Source organism: Dermochelys coriacea, chromosome 6 (genome assembly GCF_009764565.3).
Source record: "Dermochelys coriacea isolate rDerCor1 chromosome 6, rDerCor1.pri.v4, whole genome shotgun sequence".
Classification (NCBI taxonomy): Eukaryota; Metazoa; Chordata; order Testudines; family Dermochelyidae; genus Dermochelys; species Dermochelys coriacea.
In genome coordinates, this window is record NC_050073.1 from 36,362,855 (window position 1) to 36,373,896 (window position 11,042).

The 11,042-nt window shown below is 39.2% G+C and overlaps 1 long non-coding RNA gene across 1 annotated transcript in view; it reads left to right on the top strand.

Annotated features, from left to right (window-relative positions):
• The window catches only part of LOC119857637, a 28,712-nt gene extending 18,304 nt beyond the window's left edge, over positions 1-10,408 (top strand). The window contains exon 4 of the long non-coding RNA XR_006282215.1: positions 9,174-10,408. This is a non-coding gene — a long non-coding RNA (uncharacterized LOC119857637). The remainder of the gene's footprint in view (positions 1-9,173) is intronic.
• The last annotated feature ends 634 nt before the right edge of the window (positions 10,409-11,042 follow it).

Genomic DNA, 11,042 nt, shown 5'->3' on the forward strand with positions numbered 1-11,042 from the left:
GGTTGTTTCCTCTGCATTAGCTTTTGGCTCAGATCAGCCTTGGTTTACAAATTTCAGTGTTTAACTCAAAACATGAATACTGTTAGGCTTCCGAAAAGAAAATAGTTTTGCTTCCGTTGTAGGTTACTGTGTGTTGCTAAGGCTGTGCTTTCAGTTTTAGATCATGCTGACATTAATAATATGAATGCTTCAGTTACTATGGTAAATTGTCAGAATTAGTTGTTTTTTCATTAGTGCCCTGCCAAGGATTATTCTGAACTCGAACACTAAGACACATCACTGCACCACAGCTCTTGATAGAATTTTAAACTGGCCCAGCTTAATGCACAGGAGAGGCTTTTGCTGAAAAATGTTTGTTTACCGATGTGTAGTAGGTGAACTACCATTTATCTATCTAATTGGTTGAAACTGAGAAACCACAAGGGATCCTTAGTCTGCAGTTGAATTCATAAGCTATTTACCACATTCTCTCCACTGTCTTATACCTGGACTAATTTTGCTATCTGATTTAAATGGCAATCTAGTTGCTCTGGCATCTCAATTTAAGAGGAGATTGGATGTTCTTGAAGTGAAATGCAAATGTTTTATTTTTGCCTTTAAACAAATGTGCTGTTTTTCCTCTTAAATTAAGAGAGGATTTGAAAATTAGATATGGATCTCGGGGTATATTTTATGATAGGAAAAAATAAAACATTAAACCTCTATAAATTAGTACAAACTAGTAAAACTGGAGGGGAAAAAAGGCAGAAAGTTAGTGGAGATACTTGACCTGCTTGCTGCATGTTGTTTTGTGTCTAAGAATGATCTTCATATTTTAGGAGCAATGAGACTATAGTAGCTAAGTAGTAAATAACTAAATTAATTTTTTCTAGGAGTGTCATTTTGGATTAATATGTGGAAATAGGGTAATAACTTTGGAAAAATTCTATCAGTTCTAAATGGTGAATCTTAACTCCAGTGTTCTGTTCTTCTTACGTGTTCAGAATTTCCATCAGTATTGCTAAGGACTTTCTGAGTATATAGAGAGCAAAATATCAAATACCTAAATTTTGCTTTTAATAGTACCTGTGCAACTCCGTTATTTTAAATGGGGGTTACACAGGTGTAAGTGAGAGTACCAATGAACCTGAGATAATCTGTGTGGATCCGAGAAAATTCTGCCTATGGTTTCCTAGCTGTCTACTAACAAGCCCTAACCCAGCACTGGCTACTTCTAAATTCTCTCAAGTTTTCTTTTGTCTATTTTATTCTTTGAAATTTTTCATGCATATTTAGCATTCATGAAAGTGAATGCCCAGATGTGGACATTGAATGAGCAGGTCTTTCCCACATGGGCTCTCAATGTTCCTCAATGCAAATCTGTAACACTATTAATTATTCAGGTTCTCCTAGAACTCTTCTGAGCAAAAACTGTCAGTTTGTGGCATCTAGACATCACAGTGACATGTGCAATAGAAATGTCTAAAAACACAATCTGAATATATGTCCACTGGGGTCTAGAAAAGTCATTCTCTTTACATGTTCTTTTTTTTATTTTGAACCTCAGAATATAAGGATTGGGTGATGGGTGAAAGGCTACTACATTTCTTCACTTTTTTTTGTCCATATATAACATTTAATGTATATTTATAGTTGGTGTGGATGTGACCCTAAGAACCCCTCAATGCCACTGGCAAGGGTCGGGGTTACAAGAGTATCTGATCTTCGTATGTATATTCTGGTTCACCAGAGAATATCATGTGAGGTCTTAAATGAAAGCCAGGTTTACGCTGGCCATTAATATTGTTGTGAAATGTATTCCTAAAGTCTGTATCAACATAGAGTTGAAAGGTTTTCTGCCAAACAAAGATGTTTATTCACCTATCTCTCTGTCAGCATGTAAATTAAGCATTGTAAGCCAATACAACGGAAGCCTCATTTTCATACAGCATCAACAGATGGGAGTTTGAAGTCAACAGGGAGGCAGCACACTGAGAATAAGGTACAGGGTTATCCTGACTGTGGGTACAAACAATGAACTTTGGAGGATATAAGGGAGGAAAGCAAGGAAGACACCCCTTTATCCTACATTTAGAAAGTAATTGGCAGTATGATTACATTTATGAATATGGGTTCACAACCTGCCCTGGTTGAGAAGTTGCAAAGGACATTTGGAGTGGGATAAAATTTCGTTAGACAGAAGAAGTTAAGTTAATCTCTAGAAGGTGTGTTATAATTTTGTTCATATGTAACCCTGTTGTTTCCAAAAAGAAAGGAGTACTTGTGGCACCTTAGAGACTAACAATTTATTAGAGCATAAGCTTTCGTGAGCTACAAGCTCACTTCATCGGATGCATTTGGTGGAAAAAAAAAGTGTTTTTTTCCACCAAATGCATCCGATGAAGTGAGCTGTTAGCTCACGGAAAGCTTATGCTCTAATAAATTTGTTAGTCGCTAAGGTGCCACAAGTACTCCTTTTCTTTTTGCGAATACAGACTAACACGGCTGCTACTCTGAAACCTGTTGTTTCTATTATCCTTTCTCACCGTCTCTTGAATCTTGACCCTCTGATGATAAATTTATTGTTGTTTGCACTGTAAATATATCTCAGTGCTGTGATGTACAACATGCTGGGTGAGGCAGGCTGCACCTCAGCACTTGCTGCCTTTCTCTGACAGTCTGACCCCGAGTCAGGGTGCGTGTCCTTCAGGTTGCCGGCTGTCCTTTTTCCATTTCAAAGTTCCTTTGTCCAAAAGTTCCCACCCAAAGATCTCCTGAGATTTTGAGCAGGACTTCAGAGCTTAACCAAACTGGTTTATGCATTTCTCCAGAAGGAATTAGAGATAATCTTCCAAAAGTGGATTCACTATACTGAGCACTTGAGAACCAGGCTGTTGAATTAGAATCATTGATAGGTTCCTGGAAACCTGGGTAGAGCACCATCCTGGAATGAATCCTTTGGGTTCCATAGAGCCAGCCAGATACAATACTTATGAATAGTTACACATGATATTCATCAAATTAATACACATAACATTCTTCACAGCCTTTTTTTTTCCATTATGAAGATTATATAGCATTTATATTCATTTACCCTACAAAACACTTTTCTCAATGTGGAGAAATGCTGAGTAAAATTCCTACTTATTTTGAATTTACAGATTTTATTAACCAATTAGAAGAGTTGGGGGAAAGGATATTCCCTCAGTTCGTGTTAGTTAAACAGTTCATTATATTTAAAATAATATACACCACTACCCCGATATAACGTGGTCCTCGGGAGCCAAAAAATCTTACCGTGTTATAGGTGAAACCGTGTTATATTGAACTTGCTTTGGTCCCCCTGCTCCTTGTCCCCTGACCGCCCCCTCAGAGGATCCCCCCATCACTAATCACACCCAGGACCCCACCCCCTCCTCCCTCTCCCCTAACTGCCCTGCCCCCTATCCACACCCCTGTCCCCTGACAGGCACTCACCGGCAGCGGCGGGAAGCGAACAACGTGGCCGCAGCTCACTCCACTCTTCCAGCTCCCAGCCGCGGTGCTCCGTTTCCTGCTGTCGGTGAGTGTGGGGAGGTTGGGGAAAGGACGCCCCCCCCGCACTCACCGGCAACGGGAAGTGGAGCGCTACAGCTGGGAATAGGCACAGTGGAGCGGGCTGGGGCCAGGCTGCTCCTCTTCTGCCGCTCCTGGTGAGTGTGTGGGGGGGAATCCCTTCCCCCAAGCCCTCTCCCCTGAGGGACATGTCTGGGGCCAGGGCGAGGGAAGCAGAGCGGGCTGCTCCCGGCCCCCGCTAATCACCCTGGCCACTCTGGGCCTGCGGGACCCCCAAAAGTGCCCCCCCGCAGCTCCTGCCTCCCAGACTCTGGGGAGAGGCCCTGCCCGACTGCCCCCTGAGACCCTCTGTCCCTTGTCCAACCCCTCGGCCCCGGCCCGGCACCCTTAACATGTCACTCAGCGCAGTGTGTCGGAGCCAGACGCGCTGACGCACTGATCCGCTGGAGTGCTGCTTTAGCGCATTATATCCAAATTTGTGTTGTATCGGGTCATGTTATATCGGGATAGAGATGTATATTGAACCAATATTTAATTATTTTAACAACCATGAACCAGGAGAATAATACAGCCACAGTTCTTCAAGTTTTATAATTAAAAATGTTATATAAAATATTTCTTTTGAATTAGTAATTTTGGTTGATGCTATGGGCAAGATATGGATGCTGCTAGACTCTAGGACTCTAGTTGATCAGGTCTTTGGGCATAAGAATGGCCATACTGGGTCAGCCCAAAGATCCATCCAATCCAGTATCCTGTCTGCTGACAGTGGCCAATGCCAGGTGCACAGAGGGAGTGAACCTAACAGGTAATGATCTAGCGATCTCTCTCCTGCCATCCATCTCCACCTTCTGACAAACAGAAGCTAGGGACACCATTCCTTACCCATCCTGGCTAATAGCCATTAATGGACTTAACCTCCATGAATGTATCCAGTTCTCTTTTAAACCCCGTTATAGTCCTAGCCTTCACAACCTCCTCAGGCAAGGAGTTTCACAGGTTGACTTGCGCTGAGTGAAGAAGAACTTCCGTTTATTTGTTTTAAACCTGCTACCCATTAATTTCATTTGGTGCCCCCTCGTTCTTATTATGGGAACAATAACTTTTCCTTATTCACTTTCTCCACACCACTCATGATTTTATATATCTCTATCATATCCTCCCTTAGTCTCCTCTTTTCCAAGCTGAAAAGTCCTAGCCTCTTTAATCTCTCCTCATATGGGACACGTTCCAAACCCTTAATCATTTTAGTTGCTCTTCTCTGAACCTTTTCTAATGCCAGTATATTTTTTTTTAGATGAGGAGACTACATCTGTACGCAGTATTCAAGATGTGGGCATACCATGGATTTATATAAAGGCAATAAGATCTTATTCTCTATCCATTTTTTAATGATTCCTAACATCCTGTTTGCTTTTTTCTCTGAAGACGTCCACACTGGATGGATGTCTTCAGAGAATTATCCACAATGACTCCAAGATCTCTTTCCTGATTAGTTGTAACTATATTAGCCCCCATCATATTGTATGTATAGTTGGGGTTATTTTTTCCAATGTGCATTACTTTATATTTATCCACATTAAATTTCATTTGCCATTTTGTTGCCCAATTGCTTAGTTTTATGAGATCTTTTTGAAGTTCTTAACAGTCTGCTTTGGTCTTAACTATCTTGAGCAGTTTAGTATCGTCTGCAAACATTGCCACTTCACTGTTTACCCCTTTCTCCAGATCATTTATGAATAGTTGAATAGGATTGGTCCTAGGACTGACTCTTGGGGAACACCACTAGTTACCCCTCTCCATTCTGAAAATTTACCATTTATTCCTACCCTTTGTTCCCTGGCTTTTAACCAGTTCTCAATCTATGAAAGAATCTTCCTTCTTATCCCATGACAACTTAATTTACATAAGAGCCTTTGGTGAGGTACCTTGTCTTTGCTGCTACAGTAGAACCTCAGAGTTATGGACACCTTGGGAATGGTGGTTGTCCGTAACTCTGAAATGTTCATAACTCTGAAGAAAGCATAGTTCTGCCTACAGATCCAAGAGCTGAGACTCCAGGCCAGGATTCAGCAGCAGCTGAGCAACCTGATCCAGTTCTTGCATGAGTTTGCAAGCTTATCCCCATCCTTGTTGGGGGGTGGGGGTAAAAACAGTATGTCCCCTTCCAGGTGGGGGTGGGGTGGGGTGACAGCTGTGCAGACTCTGGTGCTGCTCCTGCTCTGCTGGCTCAGAACCACCTAACTTGGGCTGGCAGCCCCAGCGTCTTGCTGTAGGTGCCTGCCCCGCGAGTGGGGGTGGGGTTGGGACAGGCAGCCCAGATGTGCCTACCTTTAAGATGCAATATAGGCACAGCACAGTACTTGCTTTATTATTAATTTTTTTAATATCTCTACTGCTGCCTGATTGGTTACTTCTGGTTTCACATGGTGTCCGGTTGACTGGTCTGTCCGTAACTCTGGTGTTCGTATCTTTGAAGTTCTACGTACTTTGAAAGGGAGCAGTGTGCACTCTGATTAGTGTGTGTTGCAGCTGTTAGAAGAATTGGACTCAATATTCCCCCTTAGGCAGCACGCCATGGGAATGCGGTTGGTGGGAAGGCATGTTAGTCAGGCCTCCTCATGCTGCTCTCTTGGAGAACTTCTGCTCTCTTCCCTATGGTCTCTTCCATGACCACAACTCTCAGGCACCAGCACAACAGAGGGCAGTTCTACCTCCAAATTCATTGCTAGATTAAACTTTTAGGCTCCGTTCAGCAACGTACTTAAGCATGTGTTTGTAGAAATTTAAAGTATGTGACTTCAGTGAAAGTACTCATAAGTTTAAAGTTAACTTACTGAGTTTAAGACATATTTACTTAGACCAGTTGTTCTTTCCAGACTACTGTACCCCTTTCAGGAATCTGATTCGTCTCGTGTACCCCAAGTTTAATCTCAATTAAAAACCAGTTGCTTACAAAATCAGATATAAAAATACAAAAGTATCACAGCACACTATTACTGAAAAATTGCTTACTTTCTAATTTTTACCATATAATTATAACATAAATTGATTCGAATATAAATATTGTACTTATATTTCAGTGTATAGTATATAGAGTAGTATAAACAAATCATTGTCTGTATGAAATTTTAGTTTGTACTGACTTTGCTAGTGCTTTTCATGTACACTGTTGCAAAACTAGGCAAATATCTAGATGAGTTGATGCACCCCCTGGAAGACCTGTGTACCCAAGGGGTATGTGTACCCCTCATTGAGAATACTGACTTAGATGATGCTGAATTAAAAGTTTAGGTACATTGCAGGCTATATTTTAATTGACATCAAGAACAATAAAGGTGGGAAACTTCAGTACAATGGTTTTGTGCTTTGAGTTGTTGCATTATGATTGCACAGCTCAGTTAAATAGTGCACAGTTCCAACTTCCTTGTCTGTTTATGACAGAAAAATGACTAATTATCAGCTATCAGAAAGATTAACACTTTTTCATTAAATTAGGTAAGAGGAAAACCCACTTAAAATGTATTATTATATTTCAGCTTATGTATAAATTTACCAAAATAAGCATGTTTTCATAGCTTCATGAAATTTCTGTTTTCTTGCTAACACTGTCTCCAATTTTAAAAATTGACCATAAGCTCTCACTTTCCCAGCAGAGGTAAAAGAGCAAAGCCAGAGATTTCTGTTTTTGTGTGCTATTTCTATTCTTGAGAAAACCGTACAGCAGAGATCTAATGGAGGAAAAATATGTCTATCAAAGATCAAACTGTGTTAGCATAGAACGCTATAGTGCAACAGCTCCTACCAAGACTGTTCTTTTTAGCTACTTTTTATTAAATTGTTCCCTATCTTTTGATCATGTGTCTGTCAAAACTGCCTACACTCTTCAGACTCATGCAGGTTTTCTTTTTTAATACTGTGAATGTTTATATGGTAGACATCAGCATATATGTAACCAGTAAGAACAAATGATGGATGCAAATTACTTTAAAATGGCTATGAGGAGATGCTAATTTTTAAATATTTCCTTGTTTTAAATCCCACCTGCTGCCCAAGACTCTTATTAAGTCTATTTTAAGTGCAAAGAAATAAAATAAAATAAAATTCTGTCTTCGTATAAGGACAAGGTTACATGTTTTGGAACATTCTGTATTATAAACATCCTTATGAAGGAATCACCTTTACTGCAGCGATGGAGCTGGAACACATAGTAGCATCTGGATTTGAACTTTTTCAAAATTCACAGTTATTTAGATCTACAGTTTTGGTTTGGGCTCATCTCTGAGGAACTTGTAACTTCCTTCTGGGTTGTCTTGAATTAAATGGATGTGAAATATTCAACTCAAACCTGAAATATGCCCAAAATCAGTCTGAGTTTGAGTCTGACATCCCTCCATGACCCAATTCATGTTTGATTTGTGTCTTGAATTTTCATCACAACCAATTTTCATGTGGTGGTCTGTAAGCATGCATGGTACTTTACAATAGGTAAACTTGTGAAACAAAGAAAAGAATGTTGGCCTTGAAGCTTATCAAATCTAAAAAAGCATGAGTGATGGTACAGAGCAATCGCTGAATGGAATGCTTTGTGGAACAAATGGGTTTTTAGGGGAATTTTTAAGGAAGAAGAGGACAAGTGCGGGGAGGACATTTGGCTTATGTTGTTCGGATGTATGTTCCAAAATTAAAGGGCAGAATGGAAGAAGGCACAAAAAGCTAGGAGTAGGTGAAGAAAATTGGGGAGCAAGCAGGAGACAGGAATGAGCAGACAGTATAAAAGAGTAGGGTTATGAACATCCAGTACATGTGTAGAAACTGAGTTTTTTATTTTAAATAAGATGTACTTTAAGGCTGAATGAATCACTGACCTTTTTTCTGGTCTGTCTATATGCTTCTACAGTTGTATAGAAAGGTCATGTCCCATGTGGGATGCGGGAAACGAAAGATGATAAAATGAACATTGAGCCACCTCTGCTGGAATGAGAGAGGACTGAATAACACAATAATGAAAACAGTGTATAAATGAGTACATGAGGTCAGAGGAAATTGTTTGCCTTGTGGGCAATATAGGTGCAGGAGAAATAAACTTGAGAGCTTCTGGCAATTAGTGTGCTCGTTTTCTGAATGTTCTGACAGCAGTACAGGCTGAATCATGACAGGAAAGTAGTGTTGTTTTTTAATTAATATATAGCTCTGTTCCTAAAGCTTTTTATATACTTTACACTGAAGTTTAATTGGCACAGCGGTGTCCTTATTATAACTGAGACCTATAGGCACCCCTTTAATGTATATACATTAATAATGTTGTAGTGTGTTTTTTGGGGGGATGTGCCCCCCCATTTGTTGTTTTTAACTAGGGATTTTCACCCAATTTCCAAATGAAGGAGTCTCTGATTGGTTTATCTAACCAAGCTAAAGTTGTGAACCCTTTGGCTTTCCCCTTACTGTTGTAAGCAAAGCTTTTTGTGGCCTCAGAAAACTAACAGCTAAGAAAACTAGCAGCTAAGAAATGAAACGCCAATATATTTGTCCATCAAGCAGAGCAACCTTTTGATTCAGAAATGTGTTGTTTGGTTTTATAAATATAGTCCCAAGGTAACATGTTTGTTTCTCGTTTTTTTCTTTTGTTTTTTAAATAGAATTTTTCTGGTGTGATTCAAAACAATGAAACCTGCACAAAGATTTCTAGTGCATGGTAATATCCATTATGTGGCTACCTCTTCAGCAAAATCAAGCACTGAGAACCATTACAGACAACGTGCTATGTATGCTTACTTTTTACCAATACAGACAAGATGGCAGGACAACGATAAGTATGGGCATGTGAACAATGCTGTCTACTACAGCTATTTCGACACTATAATCAACCATTTTCTGATCAGTATGTTGCTGCTCCTCAGGGACTGCCCCCCAGACTTCCTTTGTATATTTACTCATTTTGGTGATTTTGAAGTAGTTTTGGGATTAAGTAGGTAAATGTATTTATGCACTTCCACTCTACTCCTATATGCCCCAGTGATCCAGAATGAAGCAAACATTCAAACTGAAACACCGCTGCAGCAAAGACACAAGTATTTAAACACTTGGGCAGTACTTGAAGTAAATTTAGTTTCACACATAATTCACTTAAATATCTTTTTTGCATTAAAATTGTGTTGAAATTGGTATTTGAAAATAAACTTTAAAAATTATATGTAAACTGAATGGTTAGTTCTCTGTAACCCACAGTACTTTGTATATGCTAATAGCAACATCTCTTAGATGATGAACAGGGCTTTTTTTGATATTGCTTAGGCACTGGCACATGTCCTTTCTTGTGGATGTTGGCAAGCACTAGCATTTGTCTTGTCATGAAGCACTGTCAAACCCTCTTATGATATAGGTATTACATGTCCTTTCTCAAGGGTGTTGATGAGCAGCAGCTGTTATAACCCTTTCTTTGATTTTTGTTAAAAGCCAAAAGGCCTTTTCATAATGACCCTTATTTCGGTAACAGTCCTGCCAACATTTGTGCATGTGCACAAAAGTAATCCCTCTGAAGTCAGTTAGTTCTGTGTTTAAGATTTTGCAGGATTGGAATCCGATTGTATGTAACTCATTTTGTTCTATGTAACTGCCATATCTAGGGTGAACTGCATGGAGCGCTCATGGAAATTAGACAAATGCTAATCTTGCTTTCTGTGCATGGTTTATGTGTCTGAAAACTTCATAGTACTGCCACTGGGGGATGCACACCTTAGGAAAGTGACATAATTAACCAAAAGGAATAATTTAGATGTTAGTTCCTGATTTCAAAAAATGAAACTGCCAACAAAAATTCAGATGGGTAAATTAAGCAATTCTGATTTTCATACATTAAATTGACTGTTCTGACTACTATATAACAAGAAATCACTAAACATATATGTGGCAATACAATTACATATTCTGTACAAAGGACTGGACAGCAATTACTGTGGGCTTCATGGAGTGACTCTGGCATAGAGAAAAGTTCAACCTACTGAAAAAAATATTTTGTAAAATAAGTGAAAAGTTTCCTTGAATGGTTCAGGATTATTCTAACTTTATTAAATAAAATTATATTTGTAATTGTGAAGTGCAGTATTACAAAATCATAAAACAAAGATAATGTAAATTATGCAAGAAAAACTACAAGAAATAAAGATTTGCTCATTTAGCAGACTTAAAATTCAATAACCGTTTGTTTATGCATCATCTTTTTATTGGAATGTGATCACCTAGCATGAAATACAGAAGAACATGCCCAATTTCTTTGTATATATCTGTGTTCACAAAGCCAAGTATACTGAAATGTCAGTGGGGACTCGGAATAGCACAGCTAACGACAGTTGAGATGCCTCAATCCTCAGAGACTAATCAGCAGCCCTGATGCTGGTACAAAGGCCAGGAACCAATATGAAAAGATGTGAATGATCTTGCTCTCTTGAGCAGTAAATGGATTTTTAACTATTCTTTGTGAAACTTTATACAGTAATTATATCTTACTA